The sequence below is a fragment of the Elephantulus edwardii genome, unplaced genomic scaffold (genome assembly GCF_000299155.1).
Source record: "Elephantulus edwardii isolate Elephantulus edwardi_28Jun2011 unplaced genomic scaffold, EleEdw1.0 scaffold00070, whole genome shotgun sequence".
In the NCBI taxonomy this organism is placed as follows: domain Eukaryota; kingdom Metazoa; phylum Chordata; class Mammalia; order Macroscelidea; family Macroscelididae; genus Elephantulus; species Elephantulus edwardii.
The window spans coordinates 3,017,436-3,034,788 of record NW_006399820.1 but is presented as its reverse complement, the minus strand read 5'-3'; positions in this window follow the sequence as shown (position 1 = coordinate 3,034,788).

Below are 17,353 nucleotides of genomic sequence, written 5' to 3'. Positions count from 1 at the left end.
AACAACAACAACAACAACTGTATTGATGGTTTCTGTGAGCCCTGGAGTGGATTCCTGGCAGCTCTATTCAGAGTCAAAATGGCACCTAACAGCACAGAATTCCTTAGGCTGTAATCCTTAAAGTTGCAAATCGCCAAGGGTTTTCTCCCAGGAGAGTCTAATGGATTTCAACAGGGACCTTAGAGTTTAGCAGTCAAGTGTAACATTTGTGTTAACAGGGCTCCTTTGAATTTTTAATCAATCTGATTAGTCCTCAAACAATCAAAAGAGGCTTTCCTCCTCTCTCCATAGGTTATTGTTGTGTACCTTTGAGGCAGAACTGAACCATCCTGACCCTCCAGCATGTTTTCAGAGGCAGTAAATTGCCCAGGAGGATCTTGCCCGGCTTTATCTCTGAGCAACTCGTGAATTCAAACAATGTTCCTATAGTTTGTCATCTATCAGTATTCTTTTACTGCCATCCAATCTCAACCATCTCATAGCTGACCCTCCATTGACTTTCAGAGAGTGTCAACTTCCAGGGAAAGAGATGATCTTTCCCCCAATGAGACTGTTGGATTTGAATACAGCCTTCCTCCAAGTGCCACAACTCCCTATAGCCACCAGAGTTCCCTGAGAAATCCAAAGAGATAATAAGAGTTATATCTACAGATATTGATTTACCATAAGAAAAACAATTAGTGTAATTCTTCACATTAACAAAGAAAAAGAACTACATGATCTTATCAATTGATGCAGAAAAGGCATTTTACAAAATCCAACACCGTTTCCTGATTAAAATATTCAACAAAATAGGAATAGAGGGGAATTTACTCAATAAAGTAAAAAAAGTGTATACACAAACCCAAGAGCCAACATTCTTCTCAATGGAGAGAGATTAAAGGCATCCCCTTTGAAAACAGGAACTAGGCAAGGATGCCCACTATCACCTCTCCCATTCAATATTGTATTGGAAGTCTTAGTGACAGCAATAGGACAAGAGAGAGAAATAAGAGGTATCCAAACTATCAAAGAAGAGGTATAATTATCTCTCTTTGCAGATGATATAATAGTAAAATTAGAAAACAATAAAGACTCAGCAAGAAAACTACTGGATACAGTTGACCAAGTCAGCAAAGTTTCAGGATACAAGATCAACATACAAAAATCAACAGGATTTCTCTACAGTGACAAAGAGAATACAGAACTGGAGCTAAGAAAAACAATACCCAGCACAAAAGTTAATGACAAGATTAAATACTTGGGAGTAAATCTAACTAGAAACACAAAGGACCTATTAGAAAAATTAGAAAACATTACTACAAGAAACAAAAGAAGACTCAATATTGTAAAATGACAATTCTACCAAAGACAATCTACAATTTCAAAGCATATCCCAATACAAATTCCAATTCCATTCTTGAATGACATGGAAAAGGAAATTTCCAATTTCATCTGGAATGGAAAGAGATCCCGAATAAGCAAAGCTCTCCTGAAAAAGAGAAACAAGGTAGAAGGCATCTCACTCCCTGATCTCAAAGTCTACTACACTGCCGTGCTGGTCAAGACAGCATTGTACTGGTACAATGACAGGCAAATAGATCAATAGAATAGAATTAAGAACCCAGAAATCAGCCCATCTACCTATGGTCAATTGATTTTTGACAACGAGATGAAATCAGTTAAGTGGAGAAATGACAGACACTTTAACAAATATTGGAAAACCATCTGTAGAAAACTCAAACAAGACCCACACCTCACACCATACACAAAAACCAACTAAAAGTGGATCGAGGACCTAGGACTGAAAGCTTGAAACAACTCTGTTGTTGTTGTTAAGTGCTGTTGAGTTGCAGGCAACTCATAGCGACCCTATGAAGGACAGTTCTCGATGTCTGGGTGCCTTTCATCCTCTCTCCAGGTTCATAGGGCTTCCGGAGGCAACCTATTATGGAAGTGGATGCCACACCTCCTTCCAACCTTGTTTTAATGGGGGAGTTCCACCCCACTCTCTGTCCACATTGGGTAGCCAACCATTAATGCATTTGACACATCAGTGTCACAGTGTTCAGCCTCACAGCAACCAAAAGTGACAACATGTACAGTGGTTCGACAACATGTACACCAGGGCTATACTACCTAGAGAAATATCTGAACAAAAACAATGAAAGACAGGCCCGAGGGCTGCAGATTAAAAGTTACCCACCTTTGGCTTGGTAGCATCGCTTTTCTGTCCACTGGGCCAGCTGATCTCTCTCTCTATGTTGATATTATTGTTGTTAAGTGCAGTCGAGTCACAGGCTCTCCTATGACAGAGAGTCCTTGACAACTCTAGAATTCCTAATCCACAACACGAACAGTCTTCCAAGCATCCTGAAAAACCTACACCCAAGAGAGAATAAAGTAGATTTATTATGGGACCTTCTAAGAATCAAATCTCTATGCATATCCAAAAACCTCTCCAACAGGGTAAAAAGTAAACCCCATACTGGGGAAGAAATTTTGGTAATGACATATCTGATAAGGAACTTATATCTAGACTTTATAGAATACTCCAGCACCTCACCCAGATAAAGGTAAACGACCCAATCACAAAATGGGCACAAAATATGAACAGACACTTCACCAAAGAATACATTGAGATGGTGAACAGACAAATGAAATGTTCAAAATCCCTAGCTCTAAGAGAGATGCAAATAAAAACAACTATGAGATATCCTCGCATTCTAGAAACAATTGCAAGATTCAACAGAGTAGCAAACAACAAAAGTTGTCAAGGTTGTGGAGAAACTGGAACCCCTTATTCACTGTTGGTGGGAGTGTAAATTGTTGCAACCACTCTAGAAGGCAGGATGGCACTTTCTCAAAACATTGGAAATAGAAATGCCATTTTACTCAGTAATTTGCACTACTGAGAATATACCCTAAAGAAACCAGAACTGCCACCCAAACAGATATATACTCACCTATGTTTCTTGAAGCATTGATCACAATAGCAAAAAGATGGAAAGAACCCATGCATAGAAAAGCTGTGATATATTCACACAAAGGAATACTACACAGCAATGAAAAACAAGGAATGGAAAGAATTAGCAAAAAACAAGGCTCCAGGAATTGACAGCATACCAACTGACAAATTTCAACATGCAAATGCTGCCCTAAGTTGTGACAAAAGATCTGGAGGACAGCCACCTCGCCAACTGACTGAAAGAGGTCTATATTTGTTCCCAAAGAAAGATGACCTGACAGAGTGTGTAAACTGTCGAACAATATCATTAATATCACATTCAAGCAAGATTCTGCTGAAAATCATCCAAAACCAACTGCAGCAGCTCATTAACAGAGAACTGCTAGATGTGCAGGCTAGGTTTAGAAGTTGCCGTGGTACTAGGAATAATATAGCTAGTGTTAGATGGATCTTGGCTGAAAGCAGAGAGTACCAGAGGAACATCTATCTGTGTTTCCTTGACTATGCAAAAGCATTTGACTGTGTGGATAATAATAAACTGTAGGTTACTCTGAGAATAATGGGAATCCTGGAACATTTGATTGTTCTTATGTGAAACCTATAATTCGACCAAGAGGTAGTCATCAGAGCAAGGAAGACACTGCCTGGTTCAAAATCAGAAGGGTTGTACACCAGGGATTTAATCTGTCTCCATACTTTTTCAATCTATATGCAGAACAGATCATCTAGGAGGCTGGGCTCTATGAAGAGAAATGTGACATTTCTCATTTCATTTCACTATATGAGGAGAAATGTGGCATCTTACTCCACGATTGGAGGAAGATTCATCAACAACCTGCATTATGCAGTTGACACAACCCTGTTTGGTGAAACTGAGGAGGACCTGAAATGCTTGTTGCATAAAATCAAGGACTGAGGCCTTCAATATGGATTGAAGCTCAACATCAGGAAAATAAAGATTCTCACCACTGGGCCAATTGGTAGCATCATGATGGATGATGAAGGAATTATGAATGGTATCAGCTTTAATTTGCTTGGCTCCACAATCAACACTCTTAGTGACAGCAGCCAGGAAATCAAGAGATAAATTGCATTGAGAAGGTGGACTGTCAGGGACCTCTCCAGAGTACTGAAGAGCAATGACATCAGTCTGGAGACTAAGGTGCACCCGATACAGGCCATAGTCTTCACAATTGCTTGTTTTGCATCATAGAACTGGAAAATGACTAGGGATGATAGGAGAATTGATGCCTTTGAGCTGTGATGCTGGAGAAGAGTTTTGAATATACCATGGACTTCTAGGAGAACAAACATGTTTTTCCTGGAGAAGGTGAAGCTGGCCTGCTCCTTGGAGGCAAGGATTCTGAAGCTTCATCTGACATACTTTGGGCAAAAACATTTCAATGCAAAAACCATCACAAAGGATGGTCACCACATAGTGCTTAAATGGTTAATAGAATAAGAGGACATAACAATAATAAATAGCTATCACCAAATTAAAGACCTGCAAAATATATAAAACAAAAATTAACAAAACTGAAAAAGTAAATAGACAACAGTACTATAGTACTTGGAAATTCAATACACCACTCTCAAGAAAAGATAGAATAACCAGAAGGAAACTCAACAAAAATACTGAAGAATTAAACCACACAATAAAACAATTCAATCTCACAGATATTTATAGGCTAATGCACTGGGGAAAAGCACAATACACCTTCTCCAATGTGCATGGAATGTTAACAAACATAAATAATACAAAACATCTTCTCAAACCACAATGCAACAAAATTAAAAATTAATAACAAGAGGATAAAGGAGAAAAAAGATACATTTGGAAACTGAACAACACCTTGCTAGAACATGAGTGAGTACTAGAAGAAATAAAAGTGAAATTAAAAAGTTTCTTGAAGGGGAGCTCTGGTGGTCTAGTGGCAAGAAGCTGCACTGCAATCCCAGAGGCCCATGGTTCGAATCCACCAGATGCTCTACCGGGAAAGGAGGGACATCTCCTCCTGTATCAGTCAGATCTGATTTGACGGTACACAGACACACAAAAATAATAATAAAATAGAAAAATTTTTTAAAAAATTTCTTGAAACAAATGACAATATTCCCAAAGGCAACTTACATGTTCAATACAATCCCAATACAAATACCGATCCCATTCTTCAACAAGATGGAAAAGACACTCTCCAGTTTCATTTGGAATGGAAAGCGGTCCAGGATAAGCAAAGCACTCCTTAAAAAGAGAAACAAAGTAGGAGGCATTTCACTCCCTGATTTCAAATCCTACTACACTGCTGTGGTGGTCAAGACAGCATGGTACTGATACACTGACAGACACATGGAGCAATAGAATAGAATTGAGAAACCAGAAATCAGCCCATCTTCCTATGGTAAACTGATTTTTTTAATAAGGAGGTGAAATCAGTTAAGTGAGGAAACTACAGCCTTTTTAACAAACAGTGTTGACAAAACCGGAAAACTATCTGTAGAAAATTCAAGCAAGATCCATACCTCACTTCTGACACAAAAACCAGCTCAAAGTAGATCATGGACCTAGGACTAAAACCATGGACTGTAGACTTCATTAAAGAAATGTTTGGAAGAACTCTTGACATCCTAATCCACAACATAAACAGTCTTCCAAGCATCCTGAAAAACCTACAACCAAGACAAGATAAAATAGATGAATGGACACTCTAAGGATCAAATCCCTATGCACATCCAAAAACTTCTTTAACAGGGTAAAAAGGGAAGCTACAGATTGGGAAAAAAATCTTTGGAAATGACATGTCAGATAAGGGACTTATATCTAGAATTTATAAAATACTCGAGCACCACAAGAAAATAAAGGTAAACAACCCAACTACAAAATGGGCACAGGATATGAACAGACACTTCACCAAAGAAGACATTCAGATGGCTAACAAGCACATAAAGAAATATTCAAAATTCATAGCTCTAAGAGAGATGCAAATCAAAACAACGATGACATATCCTCTCCCCAGTGAAAATAGCAAAATTTAACAGAACAGCAAGCAACAAATGCTGGTAAGGTTGTGGAGAAACTGGAACCCTTATTCACTGCTGGTGGAAGTGTAAAATGGTGCAACCACTATGGAAGGCAGTATGGCGCTTTCTCAAAAAATTGGAAATAGAAATACCATTCGACCGAGCAATTCCACTAGTGGGAATATACCCCAAAGAAACCATAACTACCACCCAAGCAGATATATGCAAACCTATGCTTGTTGCGGCTTTGTTCACAATAACAAAGTGCCCATCAAGTAATGAATGGCTAGCAAATCTGTGGTATGTTCACACAATGGAATACTAAGCTGACTGGGAAAAAAAGAAACTCATGAAATATACAAAATGGGTGACCCTGCAGGACATTATGCTGAGTGAAATATCTCAGTCACAAAAGGACAAATACTGCATAGTGCCTCTGTTGTAAAATGGAACTGACATTGGGGTTGGAGTGAGACTGAGAAAGATGGGATAAATTATGTATACTGTATTGAAACAGATGAGAGAGAAAACTATTTAAAAGGGATATCTGATTAGTTATTATTGTCATGACAGGAGTCCAGAACGAAGGCTCCATAGTGGAGTGAACTTGAGGGGGAGGATTGTATAACAATGAAAGAATTTTTCTTTTACTTTTCAAAGAGAAGAGTGAACTAGGCAGTAGGTGTGGACAGGGAGAAAAGTGCAACAATGAATGAATGGAAACCTAAAGTCTCTGTAAACTCTTATTAAAATTAATACTAATAATAAAAAAAGAGAAACAAGGTAGGAGGCATCTCACCTTCCAATTTCAAACCCTCCTACACTGCCATGGTGGTTAAGACAGCATAGTTTGGTACAATGACAGTTACATAGATCAATGGAATAGAGTCGAGAACCCGGATATCAGCCCATCTACCTATGTTCAACCAATTTTTTTCATCAGTTAAGTGGGGAAATGGCAGCCTTTTAAACAAATGGTGTTGGAAAAAGATGTATTACAAGGAAATATGTGTTGGGAGAGGCTGGTGTATTCCACGTTTGTGGGTCAAGCTACAGGAAAGAAGCGTATAGCAGATCAAAGATTCTGAGACATTGGCACACAGAATGAAAGAAGGACGGATTACTGCAGCAGGTTCCAAAAAGCATTGTTCACTGCAGTCTTTGGAACTAAAGTATCATTGTTGTTGTTGTTATGTGCCGTCGAGTCGTTTGCGACTCATAGCGACCCTATGAACAACAGCGCTAAACTTCGCTCTGTCCTGTGCCAATCGCACTGTCTCTGACACTCCCATCCCGATTACCCCAGTTACTGAATCAATCCACCTCATAGAGGGCCTTCCCCTCCTGCGTTGTCCCTCCACCCTCCCAAGCATGATGTCCTTCTCCAAGGACCAGTCTATCCTTACCAACATGTCCAAAGTATGTTAGATGGAGCCTCAGAATCCTTGTCTCCAAGGAGCCACCTGATTTGATCCTTTCCGGGATGAATCTGTTTGTTTTCCTAGAAGTCCATGGTGCTCTCAATACTCTTCTCCAGCACCACAGCTCAAAGGCATCAATTCTTCTATCCTCCTTGGTCATTGTCCAACTCTCTGATGCATAACAAGTGGTTGCCTGGCCTGTATCAGACACACCTTAGTCTCCAGAGAGACACCATTGTTCTTCAGTACTTTGGAGAGGTCCCTAACAGCAGACTTTCCCATGGCAATACGCCTTTTAATTTCCTGGCTACTGGTACTGAGAGTGTTGCCTGTGGAGCCAAGCAAACTAAAGCTGTGGACAATCTCAGTCTCTTCACCTTCCATCCTGATGCTGCCAATTGGCCCAGTGGTAAGAATCTTTGTCTTCTTGACATTGAACCTCAATCCGTATTGGAGGCTGTAGTCCTTGACCCTCTGCAGCAAGCACTTCAGGTCCTTCTCAGTTTCAGCAAGCAGGGTTGTGTCATCTGCATAATGCAGATTGGTGATAGATCTTCCAACAGTCTTGACCCCACATTTCTCCTCATAGAGCCCAGCCTCCCGGATGATCTAGAACAGGTTGAAAAGGTATGGAGATAGGATGCATCCCTTGGGTATGCCCTTCCCAATTTTGAACCATGCAGTCAGTGTTTCCTTGTTCTGTTCTGATGACTGCCTCTTGGTCCAAGTATAGGTTTCTTATTAGCACGATCAAGTGTTCTGGGATTCCCATTCTTCTCAGAGTCAGCCACAGTTTGTTATGGTCCACACAGTCAAACGCCTTTGCATAGTCAATGAAGCACAGATATACCTTCCTCTGGTATTCCCTGCTTTCAGCTAAGATCCATCTAACATTAGCTACAATATCCCTAGTACCACGACCCCTTCTAAACCCAGACTAGACTTCTGGCAGTTCTCTGCTGATGTGCTGTTCCAGTCATTTTTGGATAATCTCCACTAGAATCTTGCTTGCATGTGAAATCAATGATATTGTTCTATAGTTTCCACACTCTGTTGGGTCACCCTTCTTTGGGATGGGAACAAATATAGATCTCTTCCAGTCAGGTGGCCAAGAGGTTGTTCTCCATATTTCTTGGCACAGCTTGGTAAGCAAATCCAGGGCAGCATCTGTTAGCTCAATTATAGGTCAGATCATTTCAGCCCATTCATACCAGCTCATCATTCTTGAAGGCTGCAGCTTCAGGTCCAGAGACCACAAGCCATATGCCAATTGAGACTAAAAGCTCTTCAGCTTTATCAGAGTCTATACATAATAGTCAATGGAGAGTGCCCCCCTGAGGAAATTTCTCCATCAGATTAGGTAGGTCATATCCTCACAAAACAGCCTCTAATCCTATTCATTAATAACATAGAGGTGAAAGTTTATAACACATAGGATTATTATACTGAGAATCATGGTCGTGTTTACATGTGATATTAACAATCACAATCTTTTTAAAGAGTGGTGCCTCCATCTCGATTTGGATTGCTTTCTATCTGTAGATTAATTTGTAGATTAATAGTATTGATATCTTAACAATGTGTTCCTCTTTCTGAGCATGGTACCATTTATCTGGGTCTCTTTTTATTTCTTGTTGTAGTGTTTGGTTTTCTTCTTATAAGTCTTTTCTATATTTTCTTAGATCTTTTCCTAAGTACTTAATCTCTCATCAGGTATTACAAGTGGTTTTGTTTCCCCACTGTTCTTTTCAGAAGCTTCTTGATTTGTGTAGAAAACTTTCATTGATTTCCCTGTGTTTATATGCTACCTGGCCACTTTGCTGAATCCTTTTATTAGTTCTGTAATGTTGATCAGGTATTACTTAATGTTCTCGGTTGTTTTTTTATCAGTTCTTTTTTGATGTATGCATATATTGTTTTAAATTTAAACTCTCGCCACATATAAGCTGTATCTTAATGATTTGAGTATGTTGTGCTTACTTTTTGATTCATTTATAATACTTTTACATTGAATTAAAAATTTTTTTCCAGTGCACAACTGTGGCTGACTCTAAGAAGAATGGGATTCCCAGAACACTTGATTGTGCTAATGAGAAACCTATATACCTGGACCAAGAGGCTGTCGTCAGAATAGAGCAAGGAACACTGCATGGTTCAAAATTGGGAAGGGCATACTCCGGGGATGTGTCCTGTCTCCATACCTTTTCAACCTGTATGCAGAACAGATCATCCAAGAGACTGGGCTCTATGAGGAGAGGTGTGGTGTCAGGATTGGTGGAAGATCTATCAACAATCTGAATTATGCAGATGTCACAACTCTGCTTGCTCAAACTGAGGAGGACCTGAAGCGCTTGCTGCAGAGGGTCAAGAACTGCAGCCTCCAATATGGATAGAGGCTCAGTGTCAAGAAGACAAAGATGCTCACCACTGGACTAATTGGCAGCATTAGGATGGATGGTGAAGAGATTGAGATTGTTCACAGCTTTAGTTTGCTTGGCTCCACAGTCAACACTCTAACCAGGAAAATTAAAAGATGTATTGCCATGGGAAAATCTGCTGTTAGGGACCTCTTCAAAGTACTGAAGAGCAATGGTGTCTCTCTGGAGACTAACGTGCATCTGTTACAGGCCATGGCCTTTGCTGTCACTTGTTATGTGTCAGAGAGTTGGACAGCGACTAAGGAGGATAGAAGGAGAATTGGTGCCTTTGTTTATGTATTCAGTTCTTGGGCGGGCATTTGGCTTATTTCATGTTTCGATGATTATCAATATTGCTCCCCTGCTGTAACTAATGCCTTGTAATTTTTAATACAAACGACAGTTTCAATTTTGAATTATTTCTTAAAATCAACTAGGTTGTTTTTCTTTTCCTTGTGCTTTTGGAAAATGTTTACAAAGAAAATGGGTTTTCCATTCAAGCCTTCATGCATATTTTGTTTTTTGAAAATGAAAAGAAAAAGAAAAACCACCTTTCCCTACAACTCTCATTTAATTATATCTTCTATCTTAATTGTTCCCATATCCTAGGTTTTATTTGTTGAAAAGTATTATTCTGTTTGCTTTCTATGTTGGATTATTCTAGGCAGGCAATGTCTTCCTTGTGTTGTTGCTCACATTATAGGCCTATTTGTTGTTTGACTAAAGGCTGAGTCATGAGGGTAAGTTGTTTAAGGTTCAAAAGATGGCTCCATAGTCTCAGTATTCATCAGTCTCTATTAGAACAGTAACCTAGAACTATTATTTTTCATTTTCATTTTGTACAGAAAACTTTGTTTCATGGTCCAGAGTAGATAACATAATGTATAAACTAGAATCACTGTCATTAGTCTTATAGAAACTGATACTATAGATCCTCAAAATAATGTACAAATACAAAATAAATAAGTAAACATTCTCATTGGCATCTTTTTACAACTGACTAATAATAAACCCTCCCATGGGTTTTTGAAGGCTTTAAATTTCATGGAAAGAGATTGTTCATCTTTTTTCCCCAAGGTGCAAATATACATGGAAATATAGAAAGTAATACAAAATGTTAATGCATATATAGATCTTCTGAAATTTTATAGACTTGGAGTTTTATTTATGTTAAGAGATAAAGAGGATATGAAGATATATTAAGTAATCATTCCAATCATTTTACAATATCTTCTCATACTTGTATTAACTGAAGAAGACATAGCTGGGTCTTGGAATAGATTCCTAAGGGAATACATGGAAAGATGCTATTTATTAGTACCTAAGATAGAGGGAATACACAGAGTTACTGTACCAGAAAGAATTGATTGACACTGAAAAAATTTCAGGAATTACCATTGAACAAGAGCCAATGACAATAAAGGAGGAAGTAGAAGTTGCATTAAAGGCATTGGCAAAATATAAGGCCCCAGGGATCAATGGAATAGTAATTCCCTTCCTTCCCACCCTCCCTCCCTCCTTCCTCCCTCTCTCTTTCTTTTTTTTCCTCATTGTGTACTGTTGGTTCAGATTCGACTGGCATGGGAGGAGTTTGTTCATCTTTCTCCAGCAGAGTATCTGGTGGATTTGCACTGCATGTCTTTGGAATTACAGTGCAGCCTCTTGCCACTAGGCCACCAAAGCTCCTTCTTTCAGTTAATAGATGCAGCCTTGGACGCATTCACCTGTCTATGCTAAGAAATTTTAAGGACAACTCTATGGTCAATGGATTGGAAGAGGTTCATATTTGTTCCCATTGCCAAAAAGGTGATTCTACTTAATGTGGAAATTATTGAAAAATATCATTGATATCACATGCTAGCAAAATACTGTTGAAGATTATTAAAAAATGGCTGTAACAGTACATAGATAGGGAACTGCCAGAAGTTCAAGCAGGATTTAGAAGAGGCTGTGGTACCAGAGATATTATTGCTAATATCAAATAGATCCTGGCTTAAAGTAAGGAACACCAGAAGAATGTCTATTTGTGCTTTATTGACTATGCAAAGGTGTTTGATGGTGTGGATCATGACAAGTTGTGGCTGACATTGAGAAGAATGAAAATACCAGAGCACTTAATTGTGCTTATGTGGAACCTATACCTGGACCAGGAGACAGTTTTGTGAATAGAGCAGGGGAACACTGCATGGTTTGGAATTGGGAAGGGCATGCATCTGAGTTGTATTCTCTTTCCGTACTTATTTAATCTGTATAGTAAGCAAATTATCCAAGAAGCTGGACTCTATGAGGAGGAGTGTAGCATCAGGATTGGAGGGAAATGCATCAATAAACTGCATTATGTAGATAACACAATCTTGCTTACTGAAACTGAGAAGGACATGACACACTTGTTACAGAAGATCAAGAAATGCAGCCTTCAGTATGGATTGCATCTCAATGTCAGGAAAACACATATTCTTACCAGTGGATTGATAGGCAGTGTCATGATGGATGGAGAGGAGATTGAAACTGTCGACAGCTTCATCTTGCTTGGATCCACATTTAGCACCCTGGTGCTAGTCAGGAAATAAGGAGACACATTTCATTGGGAAAATCTGCAGTTAGATATCTTTCCAAATTATTGAGGAGTAGTGATGTCAATTTGAAGACTAAGGTCTGTCAGATTCAGGCCACAGTCTTTCCAGTTAATTACTGTGCATCTGAGAGCTGGACAATGAATAAGGATGACAGAAAAATAATTGACCTCTTTGAGCTATGGTGTTGAAGAAGATCACTGAATATCCCATGGATGGCCAAAAGAACAAGCAGGTATGTCTTGGATAGGGTGCAGCTGGAGTACTCTTTGGAGGCAAGAATGGTGAGGCTTCTCCTAAAATACTTTGGATATGTTGCTAGAAGGGACTATTCTTTGGAGAAGAACATGGTACTAGGAAGGGTGAAGGGTCAGGGGAGGAATACTTCAACCAGGTGATTGCAGCAATGGGCTCTCGTGTGTCAGGAAGTGTGAGGCTGGCGCAGGATAGAACAGGATTCAGCTCTTTTGTTCATAGGGTTGCTCTGAGTCATGCTCAACTTGATGACACCTAACAACAACAACAAAATGGTACAGATAAAGATCTAGTGTCAGACCACTCTTCTAGCAATTAACATATTGTCAAGGATTCCCTTTCACTTGAATCCACTTCAATGCACATAGCAGCAGCAGACAAGACATCAAAAGATGTATTACATTTGGAATATCTGCAACCAAGGACCACTTTACCATGTTAAAGAGCAAGGGTGTCAGTTTCAAGTCTAATGAACAACTGGCCCAAGTTATGGTTATAACTTAAAGTTATGCCTTTTTATTAATTTGGAAATTGGATAATAAATAAGGAACATGGGAAAGTAACTGATCCTTTTGTATTGTGGCTTCAGCAAGAAGTATTGGATATATATTCAATGGACTAGAAAAAGAGAAATCAAATCTGTTTTGGATGAAGTGAAATTAGGATGCTCCTCAGAGGCAAGGATAATTAAACTTTGTCTCATAAAATATTTTGAGTGTGTTACCAGAATGTGGTAGGTTTTTGGAAAGACATCATGCTGGTATAAGTAGAGGTTTAGAAATTAGAGGAAGATCCTCAACAAGAATTGGCACAGTGATGACAAGAATTTGGACATTATAGATCAAAAAGATGGCAAACAATAGGGCAAGGTTTTGATCTGGATGTTTGTAGGGTGATTAAGAGTCATAGTTGATTTAATAGCACCTAAAAACAAGAAGCAGAATTTGTTCTCCTCAAGCATGTGAATTATGTTCTTAACTTATGAGTGTTTTATTCATAAAAAAAATCTTTAAAAAGATTGGTAGAAATAAGAAACCACTTTCTCTTATAAAGCAAGGAAGGAGTTTCTCACTTGTTAAGGAAATATTGAGGAATAAAACAGGATGTATAGTGGGAAAAGAAAATAAAGCCACACCAGCAGAACCACAATGATACCTAATACTTGACTTAGGTGTTCAGGAGACCAAGGCCATGGGCAAGGTCATCCCTGAGCTGAACAAGCATGGCTTTACGTGTCCCCACCCCCAATGTGTCAGTTGTGGACCTGACCTGCTGTCTGGAGAAAGATGCCAAATATGATGACATCAAGAAAGTAGTAAAGCAGGCATCAGAAGGGTCCCTCAAGGGCATGCTGGGATACACTGAAGACCAGGTTGTCTCCTGTGACTTTAATAGTGACGCCCACTCTTCCACCTTTGATGCTGGGGCTGGCATTGCTCTGAACAACCACTTTGTCAAATTTATTTCTTGGTATGACAATGAATTTGCCTACAACAACTGGGTGGTAGGCCTGATGGTTCACATGGCCTCCAAAGAATAAGAACCCTTTGGACCACCAGCAATAGCACTAGGAGAAAGAGAGAGAGACCCTCAGCTGCTGGGGAGTCCTTGCCCCAACTTGATCTTCTTACACACTGAGACTCTCACATCCTTGATACAAGTTTCCATCATATTGCCCTAAAAAGGGGGAGGGGCTTGGAGAGCCCATCTTGTCACGTACCATCAATAAAGTACACTGTACTCAGCCAAAAAAAGAAAAAAGGTTCATTTTAGTGAGCACACCTCTAAATTTCCCCATTATAATACATAATTATTCTCTCCACTTTAGAATGTTATCTGCAAAGAGTAAAAGTTGGGGAATTACACGTTAAAATCATCACTTCTAGTTTCTATAGAGAAACTAGTTGTGGGAACATGGGGACTGTTTTACCATGGACACATGCACACACCCATCTACTCCAATACTCTTTTGGTTTTTATTTCATTTTGACACACGGTGACAATACAGGACAAGGTAGACCTCCCCATAGGATTTCCAAGCCTAGATTCTTTACAGACTCTGACATATTTTACCTAAGGAGTAGCTGGTGAGTTTGAATCACAGGATTTTTTTTGTTACCAGCCAAGCACCTAAAGCACTGTACTAGGAAAGTTCTTTACACTGCCACTGACACATTGGGGGTGGGGACACAGAAAGCCATGCAGATAAGTTTCCCATTCATTTCAGGGATGACCTTGCCCATGGCCTTGGCAGCGCCAGTAGATGCAGGGATGATGTTCTGGGCAGCTCCACAGCCATCACGCCATAACTTTCCAGAGGGACCATCCACAGTCTTCTGGGTGGCAGTGATTGCATGGACTGTGGTTATGAGTCCCTCTACAATGCTGAAGTTGTCATAGATGACCTTGGCCAGGGGAACCAAGCAGTTGGTGGTGCAGGAGGCATTGCTGACAATCTTGAGAGAGTTGTCATACTTTTCATGGTTCACACGCATCACAAACATGAGGGCATCAGCAGAAGGAGCAAAGATGATTACCCATTTGGCACCACCTTTCAAGTGAGCCTCAGCCTTCTCCAGCGTTGTGAAAACACCAGTGAACTCCACAACATACTCAGCACCAGCATCAGCCCACTTGATGCTGGCGGGATCTCACTCCTGGAAGATAGTGATGGGTTTCCCATTGATGACCAGCTTTCCATTCTCAGCCTTGAGAGTGCCATTGAACTTCTCATGGGTGGAATCATATTGGAACATATTAGAACATGCAGTTGAGGTCAATGAAGGTATCATTGATGGCGACAACATTCACTTTGCTAGAGTTAAAGGCAGCCCTGGTGACCAGGAGCCCAATGCAGCCAAATCTGTTTACTCCGACATTCACCATCCTGTCTCAGGGATGTGGCTGAGGCTGCACAAGAAGAGAGGGAAATCTGGATTGACGAGGAGCAGAAAGCCTAAAATGAACCTTTTGAGCTAGTTTGTAATGTCTTTGGTGAAGTGATGGACCAAACAGAGACCAATGACAGATCCTGATGACACCCCGCTGGCTTGAAAAAAGAAGCCTAAGGCAGAGTTAGAAAGAAAGGCCAGAGAAGTGGAAAGATTATTGTAGGGTTTCAGAGTTTGAGTTAAGAAAATGTTTCAAAAATGAGGATGTGATCAACAGTATTGAAAATTGCACGTTAGGACTGAAAAATGTCTACTGATTTAGCAACATGGTCATTGACCATGCAAGTTTGGTTCTAATTAACTTAAGATGTTGGAAGGTAAGTAGATTCCCTGGTGAATTCAGGTGATTCAGGTGGAAAGAGGCAATTTAAGTGAGAAGGGTGTGAGTTCTTACCTGATGTTTCCCCATACTCTAGTATTATATTCAAATTTTATGTGTGTGTGCATAATTTTTAGTAGAAAAGACTTACAGCCTTTATCAGTTATTCAAAGAAGTATGTAAACCACACTTTTGTAAGGGTTTATATAGTTGATATTGAAGTTTCTTGTGTTCTGTGATCACTGGTCTCTGAAGGCAGAAACTAACAAAAGATGTTTGAAGGCAAAGGGCTAAAGTTCCATCAGGCAAATAGCAAAACGGAGCTGTACCATCCTCTCCTTTTTTACAGAAGCAGGCATATCATACCTGAAGAAAGTCACATACATTTTTTTCTCAGGGTAAAGAAAAACAGGAGACATTCTTATTGAATTAACTTATTTTTGACTAGTCAAGGCTCTGTGATCTTTATCTTTTCTCAAGAAAGCAAATGGTTAAGTAAGTCTGAACAAAGACTGTTGACTCAAGTGTGAAGTGTTCCAGGGGAAGTGCGAGACTATTTGCAGCCGTCTACCTTCCAGGAGCTCTTATTTGCAAGAACTCCTCTGGTACATTTAATCCTTTAGGGGTAAATGGCTCAAAGGGTGCTGACGGCAGAGCAGTTCTTATAACTAAATCAAAGCCATTTTCAGCCCAGACCTTCCTAAGGGTCCCTCATGTTCAAGAGCCTCAGGATTTCCTGCACATTTCCTTGTACAGCAGACTCCTATTGCCATTAACCCTTCAGGGATCCTTCATGATATTTTGGACATATTTACAAGCTGTGGGGAAAGAACTAGTGAAGCAAGAGAGGCTTGAGATCTGAGAGAATAAGAATGGAGAGAAGGATGTGCAATCTCCTCCCCTGTGATTTACTGCCTCTTAAAACCCACTGGAGGTTCAGTTGTGGGTCAGTTCAGACTCAGTTGTTCACAACAAACATGCACGTTCAATATTGTTATCCCTTCAGTGGTAAAAGTAGATGTCATCAAGAACATCAAAAAGGGATTAATTAGGTTGAGGAAAATGATGTCAGTCTGGAAACTAAAGTGTGCCTGATACTAAAGTGTGCAGGCCATGGTCTCTGCAATTGCTTGCTATGCATAAAAAATCTGTACAATGATCAAGAATGATGTAAAGAGAATTGAGGCCATTTTTTAAATTAAATTTTATTCGTTTTCATGAACATTTACAGAGATTTTGGGTTTTCATTCATTCATTGTTGCACTGTTTTCTCCACCCGCATCCCCAGTTCGTTCTTCTTTCCCCCCCACCCCATGTCTGTTTTAATTGTCCAATTGCTACAGTGCTTGTCAAAGCCAGTTCTGATTAATCTCCTTTGTCAGTGTGTCCCTTGCCATTCCCTATCACTCCTCCCTGAGAGAGACTTCACCCTGATTCATAAGGAAAAGGGGA